This window comes from Zootoca vivipara, chromosome Z1 (genome assembly GCF_965207765.1).
Source record: "Zootoca vivipara chromosome Z1, rZooViv2.hap1.1, whole genome shotgun sequence".
Lineage (NCBI taxonomy): Eukaryota > Metazoa > Chordata > Lepidosauria > Squamata > Lacertidae > Zootoca > Zootoca vivipara.
In genome coordinates, this window is record NC_142583.1 from 54,568,134 (window position 1) to 54,590,840 (window position 22,707).

The 22,707-nt window shown below is 42.6% G+C and overlaps 1 protein-coding gene across 4 annotated transcripts in view; it reads left to right on the forward strand.

The window, feature by feature from the left end:
* PPP3CA (protein phosphatase 3 catalytic subunit alpha) overlaps nucleotides 1-22,707 on the forward strand; it is a 191,127-nt gene that overhangs the window by 92,069 nt on the left and 76,351 nt on the right. The gene's annotated exons all lie outside the window — the stretch shown is intronic.

Genomic DNA, 22,707 nt, shown 5'->3' on the forward strand with positions numbered 1-22,707 from the left:
GAGCAGCCAGCGTGCGGAACGATGGGAAAGCCCAGGGGAGGAGAAATGTAGGCACGGGCTCCGGGATGCTGGACAGCCATTGTACCACTTTGGCCAGGAGGAGGCTGAGAGGGCATCGCTCCTTCCAGTGCAAGAGTTAAGGAGAGCACCGTGACGCAGGTCAAGGGGGAGGCGTTTTGGGGTGCCCTGACTACTTTGCTGGCGTAGGAACAGACGTACGCCATTGCCGGATTCTGCTTCGGACTGAGAGGTCATGTTTTAAGCTATCTCTGCACTGTAAATACAATGCACAATAAAAGTCTTTAAAGACAAACTGGACTCAAGCGGAGTTACTCTAGAGTAGCCACAATGACCCTCTGACAAAAAGGATTCTGATCCCTGTTGTATTGGAATGGGGGTAGTTCAGTCCATTCTATATTTCTATTCTTTATATTAGACTAGCCTTGAGTGGGACAGAAAGACGTTTGCTCTCTAGGTAGGAAAGTGCACAGGAATTGTTTCATTAGGGCCCTATGTCAAGTCACAGAACTGCTCTTCTATGGGGCAACATAACCAGTTTCTTCAAAGGTGCTCCTTAGTTATTTTAGTTAATTAAATTTATATATCACTTCACAAATCCCAAAGGAGCTCCAGAGCAATTTACAAGACAATAGAATACAGAAATGAAATATAAATAGAACATCTGTTTGAACAAAATAGGTACAGCTATACTAAAAGTTTTCATCCGAAGATTCACTTAAGGATGTAAAATATCCATCCTCTTCCAGCATGCGCATGAACATCAGAAACAAGGACTCGAAAGCCAAACCATTAGTGCTGTCCAAATGCTTGGGAGAATAAAAATGTCAGCTTAAAAAAGCCTTTAAAATCTTTTTTCTGACAATAGTGCGCAAGACTGCTTAAGCAGTTCTTTGGGGTAAAAATGAAAAAAATAAAAAATAAAAATAAAATATTTGTCCCTGAAGGAGGGCAATGTTGTGACTTGAAATGCATTCCTCTACAACTTTGATATCTTTCCTCTCCATTGTTTCCTGTACCATCACATTTCCTCACTTCCTCTGGCCTGCACAATCTGTAACCCAGTGTGCTGATCCCAACCCACCATCCATGTAGAGTGGAATAGTAAACCTTTTCTATGTGCTCTTTTACTGGGACTGCAGAAATGGTGCGGGGGGGGGGGTTATTAAGCACCTGGTAGACTGAAATACATGACTGGTGGGGTCTTTGTTCTTTGTGGTGAATATTGTGTTCGTCTTGCTGGGTAACAAGGTGCGCTGCATGACTTTTGAGAACCTGATGATAGATAATGTATCTTGAGTGCATGTGGCTGTGTGTATATATGTACAGTGGTGCCTCGCAAGACGAATTTAATTCAATTGGTTAACCAATTGACGAATTTAAGTCAATTGGTTTTGCGAAAAATTCGTCTTGTGGATCCCATAGGAATGCATTGAATTATTATTATTATTATTATTATTATTATTATTATTATTATTATTTTGCCCATAGGAACGCATTAATTGAATTTCAATGCATTCCTATGGGAAACTGCGATTCGCTAGACGATTTTTTCACAAAATGAATTCGTCTTGCGTGGCAACCTCCGATCGCAAAACCCATTCGTCTAGCGAAAAATTCGTCTAGCAGGGCATTTGTCTAGCGTGGTACCACTGTATAAGGAAACATCTTCTTGATGGTTTATATGGACTCTTCTGAAAAAGGTCACCTATATCTGCCAAATAAGGAGGTCCACTAAGCAATGATATTATTTACATCAAGTCATCAATGCACACAATGTTTTACAAAGTAAACAGAAGCTGCAGAGGTTGGTCCTTGCCCCAGCAAGTTTTCCATTCACAACTGAACCTGTGCACAGTGATGCCATTCCCCAAACCCAGCAGAGCAGCACACACACTTAAACATCAATCCAAACAGCTGCTGTCACTGAAGATGCATGGAGCCACGAGTGCATGCACAGCCTGGTAGCTCAAAGAGGCAGCAGCACCAGAAGGGGGGCAGGCAGATGGTGGTTGGGGAGGCAGATCAGGCCTGATGCTAGCCAGGGCCAGCTTGAGAGAGCTAGGTATGTTTAGCCTGGAGAAGAGAAGGTTAAGGGGTGATATGATAGCCATGTTCAAATATATAAAAGGATGTCATATAGAAGAGGGTGAAAGGTTGTTTTTTGCTGCTCCAGAGAAGCGGACATGGAGCAATGGATTCAAGCTACAAGAAAGAAGATTCCACCTAAACATTAGGAAGAACTTCCTGACAGTAAGAGCTGTTCGACAGTGGAATTTGCTGCCAAGGAGTGTGGTGGGGTCTCCTTCTTTGGAGGTCTTTAAGCGGCGGCTTGACAGTCATCTGTCAAGAATGCTTTGATGGTGTTTCCTGCTTGGCAGGGGGTTGGACTGGATGGCCCTTGTGGTCTCTTCCAACTCTATGATTCTATGATTCGTCACCCATTCTGTGGGTAGAAGAAGAGTCTGTGCTGATGGAGTGACCCAGAGGTGGCTGGCTGTCTGAGCCTGCAAAGCCATGCACAGTCTAGCTTAAGAGGGGGAGGGGGAGTTTGGGTTGCAGCTTTGGTGATTTGCTTCCATGGGAAAAGGAAAATGGTGATTCTCATGAAAGAAGACAGTTAATACCAAAAAAAGAGAAAGAAATGTTAAAAGAAATAACAAATGAGGGGAAAGGAAAAAACAATGACAACAAAACGTTGCCAAGGGAATTAATGAATTGTGCTTGGTTAAAGAACCCGATTTTGCCCTAGGCAGAGAGAACTTTCCCACCCAGTCATTAATTTGCATGAAACAATTTGTGCCTTGATCTTTCTATCTTAATTGTCTTCTTCTTTTGGTTGTGTATCTGAATGGAAATGCATTTGCTTCGTCCGCTGCGTGCCTTTCGGAGAGTGCAGTTCAGCAGAAAGTTCTTCTGCAGAAACCCTGTTGAATTGAGGCAGTTTTGTAAAAGTTGCAGAGTGTAGCTCCCATTCATTTCAGCGGGATTTATGGGGTGAATTTCCTGGTGGGTTGTGCCCTTTTAGTTTTCAAACCATGGCTCTGTAGTCTATATTTTCCTGTAAACAGATCATTTCTGAGGATGTAATGAGATGTGCATAAAACAATGAAGAAGGGGGGGGAAATCCTCAGTAATTCCTAAATAATTAATCTAGCCTTACTGAGGATGGCTGTATTGACCTTCCATATGTAGCATACTTCCTCTGAACACCAGCTGTTGGAAGCAACCATGGGAAGGGATGTTGCCTTCAAACCCTGTCTCTCAACTTCTCATAGGCAGCTGGTGGGTCACTGTAGGAATCCGCGTACCCAACTAGATGGGTCGCTAGTCTCCATCATTGTTCTTCTTACGCTCTGCACAGTTGGTTCATTTGTTTTCCCTTTAAAGGTGGCTGATAACCTTCTAAAAATGGCTGTAAAACCTGTTGTACATTAGGAACTTCTACTGGTTCAGTTGCAGGGCTGTTCTGTTCTGCCTCTCAGTTTCATGCTCCAACATAACTGCTGTATAGTCAGCATTTAGGATTGTGCCTATATTGCTTCCTCCCCGTTGTCAATAGAGTGATTTTGGGATGGTCCATAAGAAAGCAATGCTATCCAGTATCCTCTTACCCATCTCTGTCCATTTCCCCGCCACCAATCTCACCTGTATTACAGCTTTGTAGATCTGCTGTGGATCACATTTGAATATGGTGGTGGTTTCTGGTTCTGTGCCAATGTGCCAGTAGACCAGCTTTTAGCAATGAGACAATGCAGAAGTGGGTGTACGTTGCACTGGTGCAGCCAACCTGGCACTGCCCATGTTTTTGTGGGCAAAGTGGCCCCCTGGTGAAGAAAAAGTGGCCCTCTTTAGTGCAGGCACTTGGAGCCAAGTTCTGCTGAAATTTACAAGACTCACTTCTTAGGAAATACTGGGCTTAACAAAAGTCTTGTAAGGAGCTATAGTGGAGGAAGCTTGATTGGGGGTAAGAACATTTTTTAACACCTGCATGCTGTCTGTGTATATCAAGTTAAGCCAGAAGCTCAAAGAGACCTTCAGAAACTGCTTTACATTTTTTATATAAACTGAGCATGTACAAACCCTTCTTCTCCCAGTGCAGGATTTCTGTTGTGTTGGTTTCCCTCCCTCATTCTCTGTGCATTCTAGTTTTAAATTACTTCATTGAATCTTCTGGGGCTCCCTTGGGAAATTATTGCAGTGGCTAATAGACCTTGGTTTCTAAATGTTTCCTGATGTTCAGCTTAAATTTTCCTCTGCTCAGTTTCATCCAGTTGCCAGTATCAAAGCGAGCAGATTGCAACTGGCTGCTATTGCAATATCGGCAGGGATTTTGCAAGTGATCAATAGCTGCCGTAATAAAGAAGTTTCACAAATGAGTTGTACAAAAGCCAGTATGACTGCCAAATGAATTGAAATGTTAATATCAGATATTCAAATGTTGTTGGTGAGGAGACAAAGCAGGCTGAACTCTGAGCAAATGTCCTGAGGGGGAAAAGTAGATTTATACTTCATTAGTATGAAAACACATATTTGCTCCTGCTCAATTAATAAAGGACAGCCTCTTCAACTCTTAAAGATACAAATAGATCAGCCAATCTGTACAACATCGTGTGATATAAATATATGAATTATATTGGGTCTCCTGGATATTACTGATGAAGTGGTATACAAATTGTTGAAATGAATAAATATAATGTGAATAAAGTGAAGGAGCTTGTGACCATGTGTGTGTGTGACAGAAACATCCAGCAACTTATGTAATCGAGTTTAGCTGCTTCTTAATACCATTTTATGTTTTTATCCTCTAAATAGGACATTGCCTCCATTTTAAGAATATCTTCCACAGTGTATATAGGCTTGTGTATTATCAGATATGGAAAACCACAATATGCTATGCAAATTAAGTAGACTTGCTCCACTATCATTTGTGTGATTTTATTTTTTCATAAACATTTTTAGACTTTCAGTTTATTTAAACACTTTTGGGGCTGGGATTTGGTGGCACTAATGAGGAACAGAAGTAAATGGAGTGTGAGAAATTCATAGAACAGGGATGGGGAACCAGTGGTCTTCCAGATGTTGTTGGACCACAACTCCCATCATCCCTTTGCATTGGTCATGCTGGCAGGGGCTGATGGGATGTGGAATAAAACAGACTGAGACAGCAACAACTTTTGGCAATTTTCCCCCTTGGGATAGGAATATGGTGCTATCCAGGACACTGAACCCTACTCAAAAAATCTTATTCACGCCCACTTCAACAATGCCCAAAGGGCAAGAAATCTGATTCACTTTCAAGGAAAGGGAAAGGAAGGTTGGAGGGTGGGGTTGATGCCACATTCCATAATAGAAAGTGTGTGTTGTGCAAAGATATGCTGAATATGCACAATGTCAAATATTGCCACCATGCTTATATGCAGCTCTTTTCTTTGGTATATCGCAATTCATGTGTGGCTTTTGCTGTTTTATTCTAAGCAGCAATCACTAAGCTTTTGAGCATGGTATCCAAGGTGGAGATGAAAATTTTGCATGTAATTGTTGAGCCCACGCAGGGATTCAAGAGATGAAACTGAGATGACTTGGCTGGCTGAGCTTCATTTCGTCCATGTATGGTACCAACTGGAACAACGGGGAAGTGAGGCAACAGAGTCCATGAAACTAAGGGAGAGGCCTGAAGCCAGACATCTAAACAAAAGCAGGAAGGCATCACAGACATGTGTGTTGTACTAATTGAGAAAGTGGGTGATACAAATACTGCTCTTTTGCCAATGAAAAAGTACAGTGGTACCTCGGTTTATGAACACAATTGGTTCCGGAAGTCTGTTCATAAACTGAAGCATTCATAAACTGAAGCGAACTTTCCCATTGAAAGTAATGGAAAGTGGATTAATCTGTTCCAGACGGGTCCGCGGAGTACTCAACCTGAAGCGTACTTAACCTGAAGCATGGGTGTAATTGGTTCTGGAAGTCTGTTCATAAACTGAAGCGTTCATAAACTGAAGCAAACTTTCCCATTGAAAGTAATGGAAAGTGAACTAATGGTCCGCGGCATTCGTAAACCGAAAATTCATAAACCGAGGTGTTCATAAACCGAGGTTCCACTGTACTGGAGAGACAGGCACTCTCCTCTAATAATTAATTGTTTGTTGTTCTTAAATAAGCCAGTCCACTTTGAGAATCCTAGATTTCATACTTTTTCAGTGTCCTCACATCTTGATCTGGAGTCCTAGCAGAACAGAGCACTCGTGTCTCAGATTTTCAGTAAGCCTGCTTCTGACGCGGGCTGCTTTGGCATCAGAGATTCTGCCAAATGCTGATGTTTTCTAGTAACATCTGTTTAAAACCATCTCAAAGCCAAGAAAAGATTCAAAAATATCTCTCTCTGTCTGTCTCATTATAGTAAACAAACAAACAACACCCAAGCTTCACCAACAAATTGAAAGTAAATAAATGTTGTTAATATGATTTTGCCAAGCCAGAGGGGAAATGTCTAAAGTTCAGAATCTCTGTTCAGAAATGAAACTTAGCTGCAACTAATCCTTATCCGAAATAGCAGAGTAAACCTTTTGTTGATTGGTCTAGATGAGCACTCTGAAAAGTGAATTGTGCGCGCACGCACGCGCACACACACACACAGTCTTGCCAGAAGCCAGCTCTGTTTTCTGTGCCTTTACTCGGGTCATTTTGCTTCTCATTTTTTAAAAAAATTGCAGATGAGTTCTTTTAGGAATTAGCAGCTGGTTAATACTTTGCAAATCCTAAGATAGCACTGGCAGGTGTTGCCTAATCTCTTCTTCACAACTATTCCACCTCTGTAACATGGCCAGCGGGCCGTGATTCCCCTGAAATAGCAAGGAATTAGCAGGACAGATTCTGGACCCAGATGGGACTGCATTAAATACACTAAAAATCGAGGGATGAGAGTACTGCTACATCCACACATTTCTTGGGTTCTTCCTCATTACATTGTGTTTGTGTGTAATATATGCAATATACGCAATATAATAAACACAGTTAAAAGCAGCTCAGAAAATAATGGCAAATGAATTGAAATGAAATAAAAGGAGAAAAACATGACAGAGATCCATTCACCCAGCTAGCAAAGCTTGTCGGAACAAAGATGTCTTCAGCTGTTTCCAGAAAGTGTAGATAGTGGGAATTTAATAATAATACAGTTGTACCTCGGTTTAAGTACACAATTGGTTCCAGAAGTCTGTACTTAACCTGAAGCGTACTTACCCTGAAGCGAACTTTCGCATTGAAAGTAATGGAAAGTGGATTAATCCATTCCAGACGAGTCCACGGAAGGCAAAACACAAGTTGTAAATGTGAGATATGGATGGTCATAGCCTTTTTACTCATTAAACTGAGCTGGAAAAGTGTGTCCCACTTGCTGACCAAGCACTAGATATTCTACTTCAGCTTGGCTCAAGGCATTTCAGCCCTGTCAGCAGACTGCTTTGGGTTTGCAGGCAAAGGTTGGCACTTTCAATCTTAGTTGCTATCTCAGGTTAATATTCACTCTTTGGAATCCCCTCAATGTGGGACACATGCCAAAGTAACATTTTAATTAACTCAAAAGTGGCATCCAGCCATGAGGTAATAACCTCATCACGCAAGACATACTCGAATAAGTAAGTAGAAACTTCAGTTCTTCTAACTCCTTATTACTTGGAAGCCCCCACTGAGCACTTCCGTGATAAGAATGGAAGAATGTTTTCTGGAATGTCGGCGCCTGAGGTAGATGATGCTGAATGTGCAGGTGTGTATGCTGTGATTTTAAAAATCAACAAATTAAAATGTCTGCTCCGAAGTTTAATGCGCAAAATTAAAGGTAAAGGTAAAGGGGCCCCTGACCATCAGGTCCAGTCGTGTCCGACTCTGGGGTTGCGGCGCTCATCTCACTCTATAGGCCGAGGGAGCCGGCATTTGTCCACAGACAGCTTCCGGGTCATGTGGCCAGCATGACAAAGCTGCTTCTGGCGAACAAGAGCAGCGCATGGAAACACCGTTTACCTTCCCGCTGGAGCGGTCCCTATTTATCTACTTGCACTTGGATGTGCTTTCGAACTGCTAGGTGGGCAGGAGCTGGGACCGAGCAATGGGAGCTCACCCCGTTGCAGGGATTCAATCCACCGACCTTCTGATCCGCAAGCCCTAGACTCTGTGGTTTAACCCACAGCGCCACCTGTGCCCAATTCTTTTATAAATGCAATAACGCAAATTACTTTTTTGCGATTTTTTTTTTGGTGGTAAGATAACTTGGATAAGAAAGAAAACAAAACGTAAGAGTATCTGATTAGGAGACACTGTAGTTAGCCCCACTGTAAGGGGAATAGTTTTGCTAGAGTTGCCTCTGTAGTGCAGATTGTTGTATGGGATGTGACTGTGACAGCAATGAGGAAGCAGCAGCCCCAATGGGCCTTGACATTAGGGGAGAACCGGGACATTATCATGATGGCTAGGGTTTCCTTGCCATTGTGAGACCAAAGGGTGAGAAATAAGACAACAGGGATATTAAAGAGCATTTCCCACCCTCGACAATGCACTTGGGAGTTGTTCAGGTAGCACATGGGTAGGCAAACTCCGGCCAGTGGACAGTCCGGGAATCAGCGTATTATTACTACATGAGTAGAATGTGTCCTTTTATTTTAAATGCACCTCTGGGTTATTTGTGGGGCCTGCCTGGTGTTTTTACATGAGTAGAATGTGTGCTTTTATTTAAAATGCATCTCTGGGTTATTTGTGAGGCATAGGAATTTGTTCATTCCCCCCCCCCTCAAAATATAGTCTGGCCCCCCACAAGGTCTGAGGGACAATGGATCGGCCCCCTGATGAAAAAGTTTGCTGACCCCTGAGGTAGCACCTAACTCTCCCATGTACCCTTTCTGGATGATGAGCACATTGGCCAGGTCACGCTCTTGAAGCCTAGCAATATGCTTGTGGTACCTAATGGACTGTGGCTAAGATCATGGCCACTGGTCCCATCACCTCCTGGCAAATAGAAGGGGAAGAAATGGAGGCAGTGAAAGATTGGGAAAGATTGAGGGCACAAGGAGAAGGGGACGACAGAGGACAAGATGGTTGGACAGTGTTCTCCAAGCTACCAACATGAGTCTGACCAAACTGCGGGAGGGAGTGGAAGACAGGAGTGCCTGGCATGCTCTGGTCCATGGGGTCACGAAGAGTTGGACACGACTAAACGACTAAACAACAACAACAATGGTGTGTTTTTGGTCTTCCCTAGGATGCCATTGCAAGGGGCGGAGGGCAAGGAATCACTATATATTAGTTTGGCTGACTGTTCAGTGGAGCTTCTCAAAGATGAATCGTGGAGGAAGGTCTAGAACAGGCATCCCCAAACTTTGGCCCTCCAGATGTTTTGGACTACAATTCCCATCTTCCCCCACCACTTGTCCTGTTAGCTAGGGATCATGGGAGTTGTAGGCCAAAACATCTGGAGGGCTGCAGTTTGGGGATGCCTGGTCTAGAATCAATAGGCAAGAGATTCTATGATCGTTTTGGGGGCCACACCAGGGTGGGATTCTTGTCTTGAGTGGCAGCTGTTTGAGCAGGGCCGGCCCTACGGCCAGGCTGGGTGGCACAGGGCGCCTGCCCGCCAGGGGGCGCTGCACAGCTGTGCCCACCCACCCGCCGCGGAGCTGCACCCCCGGCAGCCGCGCTGTGTGCTGCGCTTGCCCGCCCGCTGTGCTGGGAAACGGGGCGGGGGCGTCAGAGGGATCCGCCGCACCAGGGCGCCAAATATACTTAAGACGGCCCTGTGTTTGGAAACACCATGTTGCTTTTTACAGAGGCGGAAGATTTGTCCAGAAGGAAACAGCTCAAAATTGAACTGGGCCACACTGGGAGGGAAGCGGGAGAAGCGGCACAAGTGTGCATCAACTGCCAAACCAACTTTCTTGATTGATCATAGAATGAATTTAATCTCATTGCTTGCCTGCATGCAAGTTGCAAGTTATGTTAATGAGTGAATAAAAGCTCCGGCTTATTTAATCCTAGCACCGGTGTCTGCCTTGTGATTTCTGTCTGCTATAAGGTGGCAGCTGACTGTCCCAGCCGCATGCAATGATCCAGCTTGGAGCGTGGCTCTGGTGCCTTGGACAGTTGGCTGCAAGAACTTGGGAAAATCCCAGAGCAGCTGTGTTTGGTCTCCAGGGCAAAATGCCACCTGCACCAGTCTTTAGCTGGCAAGCAGTCCATGGAAAGCATTAATATATCAGCTCTAGGAAAGGAAGCATTTCCTGATTACTAGCCAGTATATTCTCTGATTATGTGCTTCACCCAAATGTGCTTAAGTGTTCTTGAAGCGTAATTGTAAAAACAGGGTTAATATAGTGCTTATTTCTAAACTGCGGTTGTCTTGTTTACAATTTGATTGAACAAAATTGTTATTACTATTACATGGGATCATTAACATCGGACTTTTGAGTGACATAGGTAACAAAGAAATATGTCCCTATTTTCTGGATGTCAGTGCTTTGCAGGTATCATGTGATCATATACCAGCACATTTCCCCCAAATAAGTCCTAGCTGTTTTTGTCTGTTTCATTAAATGACCTACTAGTTCCTTTCACATCCCTGCTGGAATTGCGTTCTGGAGGTGCCATGCACTATTTTGGGGAAATTACCTCTCCATTGTAGTTTTGAACCCAGGTCCTGTATAGTGTCTCTTAGAAGGCATGCACACACTCCAAGAGGTTGCTGATGAGAAAAGTGGAGTTACAAATAACTTCAAAGAAAAATGGAAATAATAAATAAAGATGTACAGTTGTGAGAGAGAAAAGAACAATAAAAAGGGTACTTTATAGCATCCCCTCTAAGGATGCTAATGTTAATTTGATTGCTGTGGTGGAAATTGTATTTCGGCCCACTTTATCATATTAAGGAAAAACCTCTACAATAAACTGGTTGAGGATTTCTTATTGGGGTAATCCAAGTGTACCACGTGCTGTATGTTTCTGTGGGCACAGAGCAATGGAGCTGTTCTAAGACACTCTCTCATTTCTGCAGCCTGAAATACCAAAAGCATGTTGCTGTCTTTTTACTACCCCCCAAATTAATATTCTATTCAGCTGTTGAGGTTGTATCTTTTGGCCTAAGCCTACCTTTGTTGCCTGTAAGAAATAGGTGGCAGATGGAACTGACAGCAGCAGTTTGCCCTGCGTCAGAGAGTGTAGCATCACATGGGGTGATGTCAGAACAGAGGGACTCATCATTTCCATTGCACATGCAGAGCTCATCATAGAGCCTTCTGGATCGATGTGCATTGCTCTGTCAACAAATTCTGCTTAATGTGACGAGGAGGAATTTACACTGCTAAGGGAAACAGCTGGCTGAGTTACTTTGTTTGGATTTCTGCCTTTATTTTTGGCTTGCTGGGTAGGAGAGCAGGTATCTTGTATCACATCGGTTATGCCATTCCAATGTTTGTGTTAAGTGATTCAGAGAATTAATGGAAGCTAGACATGCATTTAGTATACGAGACAAATGAGCTGTCAACTGTCTGTACAAGCTGTGAGATAACTTTTGATGGCTGTAAAGGAGCCCAAATTATTATTATTAATATTATTATTTTTTAAATGCCTTGGCATTATGCAGTTCAAATGAAATTGGAAATTATGGCTTCCTACATGAACTAGGCCCAGAGACACTGAGATCTTTTCTTGTGCATCCCACAAGGAAATTGGAAGCATCTGCTTCTGTTTGAAACTATTGTTTCCTCGTGATATTCAAACTTTGGAAACTGTGGTTAATTTAAACTATGCTTTCGGAACAGGTAAGTACTTGAAACCAGTTTGATCCTGGCTGTTTTATCTTTCATTTAAATAAACCACGGCCCCCTGATTTCATGTCATAAGGAACTGGGGTTGTTGTTGTTTCAGAGGAAGCAAAACCTTTACATCTTCTCATGGGTGCAAAAGAGGAGGGATCTAGAGAACATACAACCCTAAGACTTCCCTTGGCTTGTTCACATACTGGGAAACCCATGGTTTCTCATTACATCTGAATAGGTATTGCATATCACTCAACTGTCTCAATTTAAGCGGGACTTCCTGGAATTACAGAAGCCATCCCAGTTTCTGATTGGATCACAGAATGTCTCATTTTCGGTCCAGTGCTCTGGTGCAAGTCAGCTGGCTCCTGCGAGAGCCCAGGACCAAAGAAACGAGTGGTTTTGCTGTACTAAACGTAGCCTATGCAGTGTTTTAGTTGAGCTAGCATTAACATTCTATTATGTCACTACTAAGCCCATACAGATAGTCACATTTCCTGGTGATCTCTTTTACTCCAGGGAAGCTTGAGTGTCTATCTGATTCATTGTGTCATGTAGGAGGTAAAGTTTCACTATATATTAGGTGCAAATGTGTGTTAGAATGGTCATAAAGTCAGTCAGTACTGTGCTGCACATGCAAGCGGTGTGTTTGGAAATATTCCTTTTTGCCCAGTAAGAGTAGGAACATATTGAACAAGCCAGGATGTTGTATTTTTTTTTTAAAAAAAAAAGGGGATTTAGTTTTTGAGCACACATGGAGGAAATGGCAGGCTTTAATTTGCCATTGCACCATTAACAGTATTAATTTGCTGTGTGACATCAATGATTCCGTCAGACAGTTCAGAAATCATCATTTGCCTTCTTACTGCAGCAAAAATCACCATCAGCTTTAATTGGAAAAAGAAGGATGTCCTGTTAATCTCAAATTGCTTACTTCAGAAGTGCAGTAAGATTAACAAACTTGATCAGTGTCAGAGAAAGTAGATAAATAGATAATAGGCTTGGTGATAAGTGGAGCATTTTCATAAGGTGCAGAATTCTGTACGGAATTCATAATATTTAATAACCTTACAAAAATAATTGTTTTGATTATGTGTTTTAAAAGATTAACAGTTTGGACTAAACCTGGCTTTATATTCATTTGTGGAAATATAATTAACTTAATGAATATGATTAATTCAATATAATGAAATATAACAAATTTTGCCAAAAGGGAGGTTAGTAAAAGGGGCTCTTTTCTTTTTACAAATATATACTAGTAAATTGGGACGCGGGTGGCGCTGTGGGTTAAACCACAGAGCCTAGGGCTTGCCAATCAGAAGGTCGGTGGTTTGAATCCCCATGACGGGGTGAGCTCCCGTTGCTCGGTCCCAGCTCCTGCCAACCTAGCAGTTCGAAAGCACGGCAAAGTGCAAGTAGATAAATAGGTTCCGCTACAGCGGGAAGGTAAACGGTGTTTCCGTGTGCTGCTCTGGTTCACCAGAAGCGGCTTTGTCAAGCTGGCCACATGACCTGGAAGCTGTACGCCAGCTCCCTCGGCCAATAACGCGAGATGAGCGTCGCAATCCCAGAGTTGGTCACGACTGGACCTAATGGTCAGGGGTCCCTTTACCGTTAACTTTTACTAGTAAATTATACAAAATAAATAAATTCAAAAGGTAGGCCATATAAACAGTGGCCACATTAATTATCACATTTGAGGGGGAGGGAATATCCCAGTTTTGTCTGATGTGTTACAACTAGTCTATAAGTTTTTTTAATTCTATATCATAAGCATCCTCCAGCAATTCAGTGGTGGAACTCTTCTCAGAATTTGATCCTGAGAAGGAGACAGATCCTTCTACAAAAACTGTCTTTGAAGAAACCTCCGTTTTATAATTGGGCTGCCAGGGGTTGAGAGGGACAACAACACTGCAGAATGTTATTAAGCAGAATAATACCTTGTCTTGAATATATTCTTATTCTTAGGAGAGTTCAAAATGATAAGCTGGTTATAAAATTTACCTCTGTTCCTGCATATTTCTCTGCAGAAGAATAATAAAGCCAAGGGTGAGTGCGAAGATACTTAGAATCCGTTTAGCAGTGGCATCAAGGCTCCTTTTGCAAAGTAAATGTTCTGGGTCACCAAGGCCTCTAGCTGAACAAAAGGTTGCCGGGACTTGCATATGAAATGAAAGCAGGAGCCAAGAAAATACAGCACTTTGTGTGGCAGTTGCCGTATTGGTGAGCAAATACATGACTGAACCAGAATCTTCAGCTTTCACAGCTTGAGCTCTTCACACTACGGCTGCAATATTCTAGTTCATGAAGTCAGCTGCTGAATGATTGCATCGCCTGGAGCAGATTTGGTTGATTTTTATTTATTGCATTCATATTTCACCTTTTCCTCCAAGGAGCTCAAGGTGGGCTATATGATTCTCCCACTCATTTAATCCCAACAACAATTCTATAAAATAGGCTGAGAGGCTCAAGGTCTTCATCCAACACTCTTAAACACTTCACCACCACTAGCTCTAGCACCAAAGGTGGCTTCTGAACAGTCACTGAAAGCTTGAAAGCAGAAACTGATCCGAATCCTTCAGCCACGTAACTGATATCATTATCACGAACACCGTTAAGATCATAACATAGCAAATAAAACATAGCACAAATACTCATTGATGATCCTATTGTATATTGAAATGATTCATTCCAAATCTGGAAAGGGGAGGAATGAAATTATATATATAATATGCTTTTAAATGTGTTTTCAAAAGCATGAGATGTGCAAATAGCAAATATATCTGGACCTTTCTTTCCTTGACTAAAGGTTTCCCAGCCTTTGCAATCTTTAGTAAGTGTATTTTCAACAACTTCAAAATCATGAAGGCTACAAACATAGGGTTAAACCTAGTGTTTTTCATACTCGAGCTTAGACCCATGTGTTGTATCCAACATTAGTCATACAGTATTGAAATTAGTTGGCATGACTAATGTAAGTGTAGTAATCTCATTGGGTCTTCTCAGAGTAGAACTTAATTCAATGTAGCCCATTGGAATAATGGACTTAAATTAATTTCAGTGGGTCTACTCTGATTCAGCTGGATATCACCCATAAAATATGAGGGTTTTTTCCCATGGATCTGACAAGAGTATGCTATCTGTAATGTATTCTCTTAAGAGATAATTTGCCTACTACTGTTTTAGAGGATTTGAAACAGTGGTTTATGAGAGACTCCACCCTCTCTCCTCCCCCTCCTTTTTTTGCTACAAGGATTGCTCTCTAGATACACACTGCTTCTACGTTCAAAGCCTATTGCATGGTGTTTATGGAAGGAAATGCCAGATTCTTTAGTCAAAATAACAGAAAGAGAAATCCTAAAACAGTCAGCGCCATGGAGGTGGCTGTTTTCCTCTTTTATGTCTTCAGAATGACTGGGAATGGTTATATTGACAAGAGAATGTCCTAGCACAGGCATCCCCAAACTTCGGCCCTCCAGATGTTTTGGACTACAATTCCCATCTTCCCCGACCACTGGTCCTGTTATCTAGGGATCATGGGAGTTGTAGGCCAAAACATCTGGAGGGCCGCAGTTTGGGGATGCCTGTCTTAGCAGGAGGCAAACTTGTGAACTGGTTGGAAGAAAGAGATTAAAAAGTAAAGGATTAGTATCGCCTGAAATACAAGTGCGTACATACCTTAGGTTCACCACTTTAAAAAGGAGAATGTTGAGATTAAGGTTTTTTCCTGTGTACCATGTCCACCATGTGTAGACAGAGGTCCTGTTTGCAGAACATAGCTATTCAATCTTCCGAGACCACACAAATGTTTGGGGTGCCAGGGAGGAGCTTGTGGCCACTTTGCCCTCCCCCCCTTGTTGTTTTGACTGCCACACTGTTCTGAGTGTGTCATCTGAACTGGGACTCATGGCTAAACTCTCTCCTCACTAACCGCAAGCTGCAGACAAGGTGTATCCCTTGCTCATGATTAGCAGAGAAAGAACTCAACCATGAGCCTGGGTTCAGACAGCACACTAAACCAGACTTAGCTCAGTGCAGCACTGTAATAAAAAGAACCAAGGAGGAGCACAACAGCTACAATCTGTTCTCCAGAAACCTGTACATTCACAGTTTGGTTTACTATATCATGTGATCCAGGTCAGATTGTTTTACAGAGGAGAGGAGAGCTCTGGGATGCCTTCATGAGACTATGTTGATTTTTTTGAAAATTAAAAAGGCACCCCAGTACATAAAATAGGGTGTGAATAAATTGGGGGAATAAAGTATTGTGCACTATTTGCTTTTGTTCAAGTAAATACCCTCCAGGATGTAGGGCTTGGAAGGTGTGATTCTTAAAGTACTTCAGGATATTTTGCCTTTGCAGTTGTGAAAGATATGATTGTGCAAGATATTGTAGTTCTGCAAGATATGGACACGGGTGGTGCTGTGGGTTAAACCACAGAGCCTAGGGCTTCCCGATCAGAAGGTCAGCGGTTCGAATCCCCATGGCGGGGTGAGCTCCCGTTGCTCGGTCCCAGCTCCTGCCAACCTAGCAGTTCGAAAGTACGTCAAAGTGCAAGTAGATAAATAGGTACCGCTACAATGGGAAGGTAAACGGTGTTTCCGTGTGCTGCTCTGGTTCGCCAGAAGCGGCTTTGTCATGCTGGCCACATGACCTGGAAGCTGTACGCCGGCTCACTCAGCCAATAAAGCGAGATGAGCGCCGCAACCCCAGAGTCGGTCACGACTGGACTTAATGGTCAGGTGTCCCTTTTATCTTTACCTTTAAGATATGATTATTCAAGCCAGGACAGAAATAAAGACCCTCTCTTGCTGCCCCCCCCCGCTCCCCCCACAATCCTTTATGTTGTAAGCTTCCATAAGACAGCCGTTCATTACGAAATCCCTCGCTCTGTGCTAGCCTTAACAATGTTTCCAGAGACGCTATAGGCATTCCTGTGAACTGACATGGAAACACTGACCGGAGAAGCTCTCCCTTCCCCCTTTCTCTGCTGTCTGTTTGTTGTGCAATCAGTGTGTAAAATCTCTGAGATGATATTGCCATGTGTGCACTGTGGAAAGGTCAAATTACATTAGGAGGAGCAGGAAAAGTAGAGACATCTTGTCCCTTGCCAGCCATTTACTGTAATAGCTGTTCTATTAATTGAAAAAACCTCTCCTGCTGTCCAGCAAACAAAACTCCAAATCCTCTGTCCATTCAGTACTTGAGAGCATTTGGAGCATTCAGATCGAGGGATTATCGTTGTAGCAAAGGGCTTCAGAGAAGCATATCTGAAATGTGCCAATTTAGTTGCCCTGAAGTCCTGTCTTCCATGTGCTGCTGTACATTGCAAGAAGGCATAAAATCATTGTCAGTGCTGCTTGCTAAATGTCTGCCTCTTTACATAAGAAGTATCCATAGACGTTCAGTTTCTGCTGCTTCCATATTTGTAAACCTATGTGGGCTCTACCTGCAGATGTCCCAATTTCCATTTCCCCCCTCATTCCTACTTCATAAATGTACCGTGCAGCACTTGAGTACTGTGTTCATTCTCTATTGACAGCATGTAGGGCTGGTTAATGCATGTTTTTCTATCAGCTGATGGGTACAGGGTCAAGTGGTTACTTGCATGTGTGAATGAGCCCTCACAGTTGCAACACCACAATTGAAACTTTTACACAAGTTTTTTACAAATCCATTCAGTCTATACAGTCAGCTAATCATTGATCAAATGGTGTGTGTGTGTGTGTTTGAGTGTGTGTGTGTGTGTGTGTGTGTGTGTGTGTTACCAGACTATAGTGCCAAACTGTGGCAAAGTTTACTGCTTTCTGGCAAAGCCCCTGATCATATAAGCATTTGTCAACTTGGCATGAGCAGTATGCAAGTTATTATCCTGTTCCCTTTTTTTGGGGGGGGGGGCAACCTTCTCTCCCTAACAACAGTATCATATGTGTATATGTGACATTGGCCTGTTTCACACACCACACTGAACCATAGTTTAAAACAAACTATGGTTTAATGTGGATTCTGCTCAAAAGTCTCTGCAACGCTATTACACTGATCTTGCTGCTGCCATGCTGTTGATGAAGCAAACCAGAACCTGCTTGTTGCATTGTTCAAACCCAGACCCATGGTTTGTTTTCCCCAAACACACCATGAGTGGTAAATGAAGACAAATATTTTTTTCATTGCTCAAGGTTTAGAGAGAGAGAAAACCTTGGTTCACACAAAACAGCAAACCCAGACCCTGGCTTATTTTGTTCACAGTGTGGCTGGCGTGTTACAGGAACACCGAGGGAACTTTTGTGCAATGTGCACCAGCACACTGCTTGTTCACACTAAATGATAGTTTGTGAAACAAATCATGACTCATGTTCATACAACACTCGAAGGGGCAGGAGGCATATTCACAGTTCATCCATGGCTTAAAACCAGCTAAGACGTAGCATAATGTGTGGACCAGTTCATAGCGATGAGTTGCTCTGCTTGATGAGTCAGCTCTGCCAGGGGATTTACAGAGCCAGCTGAGCAGGGCTGGCTGACATTTACAGCAGCCTTGATGGTATCCTTGCACTTCAAGGCTTAACCAGATTTGCAGCAGTAATGTAGTAGAGGAGGCAAGGTGAAAAGTCCTGATTGTGCAGGAAAGCAGGCCAGGTCAAACATTCGCCAAGCCCTTTAAGGCTGGCCTAGTGGTAAAAGCTGATGCTTCTGGACTCAAAAGATCCATGGTTCTGGACCTGTTGATTTGTGGCTGTATCTGCCTACATTTGGTCACTTAACTGTTGCTGGCTCTCCTATCTCTTTAGCATTGGGCCTTCCAGCTTTCTCAAGCAGCAGAAATAGGCATGCATCATGGCATGACCAAAACAAAAGAAAGATCTTTTATCTACTGCAGTCGAAGTGCTTCTTCCTCCCTTTGTAAGTTTCAAACCAGGGGGCCTTCTGGGATTGCATATAGAAATGATATAATTTCCTGCCTCTTGTACTTTGAATCAGGCTTTGCATATATTAATATTAGCCTTCATGGAATTCAATAGGGACCCAGGTGGCGCTGTGGGTTAAACCACAAAGTCTAGGGCTTGCTGGTCAGAAGGTCGGCGGTTCGAATCCCTGCAACGGGGTGAGCTCCCGTTGCTCGGTCCCAGATCCTGCCCACCTAGCAGTTCGAAAGCACATCAAGGTGCAAGTAGATAAATAGGGACCGCTCCAGCGGGAGGGTAAACGGCGTTTCCATGCGCTGCTCTGGTTTGCCAGAAGCAGCTTTGTCATGCTGGCCACATGACCCGGAAGCTGTCTGCGGACAAACGCTGGCTCCCTCGGCCTATAGAGCGAGATGAGCGCCGCAACCCTAGAGTCGGACACGACTGGACCTGATGGTCAGGGGCCCCTTTACCTTTCATGGAATTCAAGTGGGGTGCCTTGTGTATTTGACTAATGTTAATACTATGTTAACAATGGCTAAGGCAAAATAATGTTACTTGCATTGTATCGGCCTTATCCTTGTGTTCTTGTTTTCCTGGAGAGTTGCATCCTTGATCTATCATTGCCTTAATGAGGGGGAGGGATCCATTTTGCTTTTTCACAAGGTCTAGTATATGTACAGAAGCAAACTGGACCAGCGATTACTTTTTAGCCCCTGTGACATAGCTGAACTCATAGACAGACCTTATGTACAGTAGAAACCCAGCACATGGAGCAGAGTGAACACGGCTTGGACACTACAGCACCATTTATGATTATCAAGTATGTTAGGGGGCAGCAAGATCCACAGTTAGGAATGTCCATCTGTTCTCTCTGCTGAAATTCTTTCAATTCCTTTACTGGTAAATAAAGGATCACATGTGAGCAACAAGAATCAGCACTCCATTATCAAGCAGACAAACCCCTCTACAAGAAACTGATTGTACTACTTTTGCAAAGTTTAAATATATTATCTTTCATTATATATTGCTCTTGATGAGGAAGAAAATTATTGATTGTTAAGTTATCCTAAAGGACCAATTTTGCCCAGGAGCAGGCAATAAGCATGTTAGTTGGGAGTTGCATTGAGTTCTGTTTTAAACAAGATTAAGTTACCCACTCCTCACCACCACCAGTGAAATGGAATTGGTTTGTCTCAAGCCAGGAACAGTCTTTGCTAATGTCCTGCAGTACTATTATCACTCACGATAGTGTTCATGAGTCTATGTAAGTTCCCACATCCCATTGCAGTCAAAATGCTTCCATCTCTAGTCACTGAGAAAAAGTGTCACTGAGTCACTGAGAAAAAGCCTCACCTTTTCTGGATTATGCCTAAAGTTGGTGCCATTTGTTTTAATAAATCTCTGTTGTTGTGTTTGAATTTTACTGCTACCAACTCTGTGCTTTTTCAAGATCTCCTTATTGTGCATCATCTCACAATTTAATCCTAATTTACACACACTCTTTTGACTGAATGAAGGATCTCAAGGACGTTTATTATTTGAAGAGCAGGAAATCCATCAAAAACATGTAAAACCAAAATTAATTAAAAAATAAGCATTTTTTCAACTACACTAGTGTGTTTTTTAAGTAAATCTGTAGAACATGCTGGCTCACAAACCAGCAGTAGAATGAGACCATGTAAAATTAATTAACTGTCCTCTTCTTAGCGTGTCAGAAATAGGCCATCCTTCAAAAAACCACAACTAAGCAGGAATGACAGGTTGTTCTGGAGAAATCATTTTACTGCTGAATAAACCTTGCTCCTAATAATTCATAATCTCAATTCCAGTGGCTGGAATATCTAAACAGAGCTCTGTCTGATAACACATGAGAAGGATGAAGAGTATATTTTTGTTAACAAAGGGTTCAGTTGTGTTTGAGAGCTCTTCCGTTTTAAAATGTCATGAAGTGAATACTGCAGAATATATTATTTCCTTAATATGTTTTTATACTCTCTGTAGATACTCTGTAAAGGATAGCAACAGACTGATAAAATGAATTCATTGATAGTCTTTTTCTGCTCCATGTATCAAGGAATTGCATAGAGTGCAGCGCAACAATTGTCTTTTGGATTGTTTATTCTGGATTCAGTATTATTATTATTATTATTTATTAAATTTCTATACTGGTCTTCATCTGAGCATCACAAGGTGGTTTATAATATACAAACACAAAATAACATAGTAACAAACAAAAACAATCTCTCTCTCTCACTCACACACACACACACACACACACAGAGAGAGAGAGAGAGAGAGAGAGAGAGAGTGTTTTGAAGACCATGGATTGTTTAATTAGCCAGAGGCCTGGGAGAAGAGGAATGTTTTTGCCTGGTGCTTAAATATACAGTATGTAACAAAGGCACCAGGAGAGCATTCCATAAGCAAGGAGCCACCACAAAAGGCCCACTCTTGTGTTGCCACCCTCTTTCATGGAGGAGGCACATGAAGAAGGGCCCCAGAGGGTGATTGCATGGTCTGGGTTGGTTAATATGGGGAGAGGTGGTCCTTAAAATATTGCAAACCTGAAGCATTTAAGGCTTTATAGATCAAAACCAGAACTTTGAAGTGGACCTGGAAACTAACTGGCAGCCCGTGTAGTTTGGCCAGAACTGGGATTATATGCTCAAACTGTCTTCTCCTCGCAAGCAACCTGGCTGCTGAATTCTGCACCAGCTGAAATTTCCAAACCTTCTTCAGAGGCAGCTCCACGTATGCTGTGTTGCAGTAATCTAACCTAGGTGTAGGGAATGTGTTTCTGCAATATTCAGTGATTTGAAGGATCTCAGTTAGAGATTGTGTCTTTCAGATACCTCACTGGTTATGTAGTCCCATACAAATAATATTCCATGGCATCTGTTCTAGTGGCACAGCTCAGGTAATTTTGGACACAGGAGTCAAGGGAGCCCCATTGTCCTGCTTCACCTCAATATAAAACATAGTGAATGTTTCTTCCCCCTTGACAACCAACCCTGATAATTTGTTAGCTATACTGCTGTTGTTGTTGTTATCATCATCTTTATCATCATCTGGTATCACTACCATGGACATATGTTTCTTAATGGGAAGCTTGCCTAGACATGTATAGGATTGTGCTATGAATTACAGCTATTTGGACTGCAGGAGATTGGAGACACACAAACTCATATATGCTTAGAGACAGTCAGTTTCTTACTTCCACATGATGAGAGACTCCTAGGTGTAATCTGAAACCTACATAACATCAAATAGAATCTGATCTAGTCAATTCTCCCATGCTCTCCCCTGCATTCCATTTTAGGTTTGATCCGAGATCCAGTCCGTGTTTGAAAGGATGTGTTCATCGTGAAGAGTAGTTTTCTTCAACAAATCAAAACAGAGGCACTTTAAATAAGTGTGTGAGTTCTATCCTTTCTCTGTAGCCATGGTAGGAGCAAAAGAAGCACTTCAGAAGGCATTTGATCACAGGGAGGTCCCAGCAGAGCGTCACAAAGTAGAGAAAAGAATGCCAAGTAAGAAACATCACAGCCAGATTATGCGTGTTTCTCACAGATCCTTCTGGTACTTTGAAGGGAGCAATGGTAGATAGAGGGGGGTGTGATTATCTTTTTAAAGAAGAGCATTCAGTATTTCAAAATATCCCAGCTCTCTTTGAACGGACTGGATTCTCCCTTTCTGCCCATCCACTCTTGCACAGACATGCTTCAGACATCAATAGCTCCAGTGTCTCTTACTTTGGAAACTTTTATCTGGCCAGCCTAATGCTACATCATCAGTCACACCGCCAGGTTGTTGTTGTTGTTGTTGTTGTTGTTGTTGTTGTTGTTGTTGTTGTTGTTGTTGTTGTTGGCTTCTTAAGAGACAAATGCAGCTGGAAAGAGATCACTTTGCAAATTCCCCGCTGCACTTTTCCCAATCTTTTTTTAGTAAGGGGGGAAATAGAGTAAAGAGAGGTGCCATGGGTGAA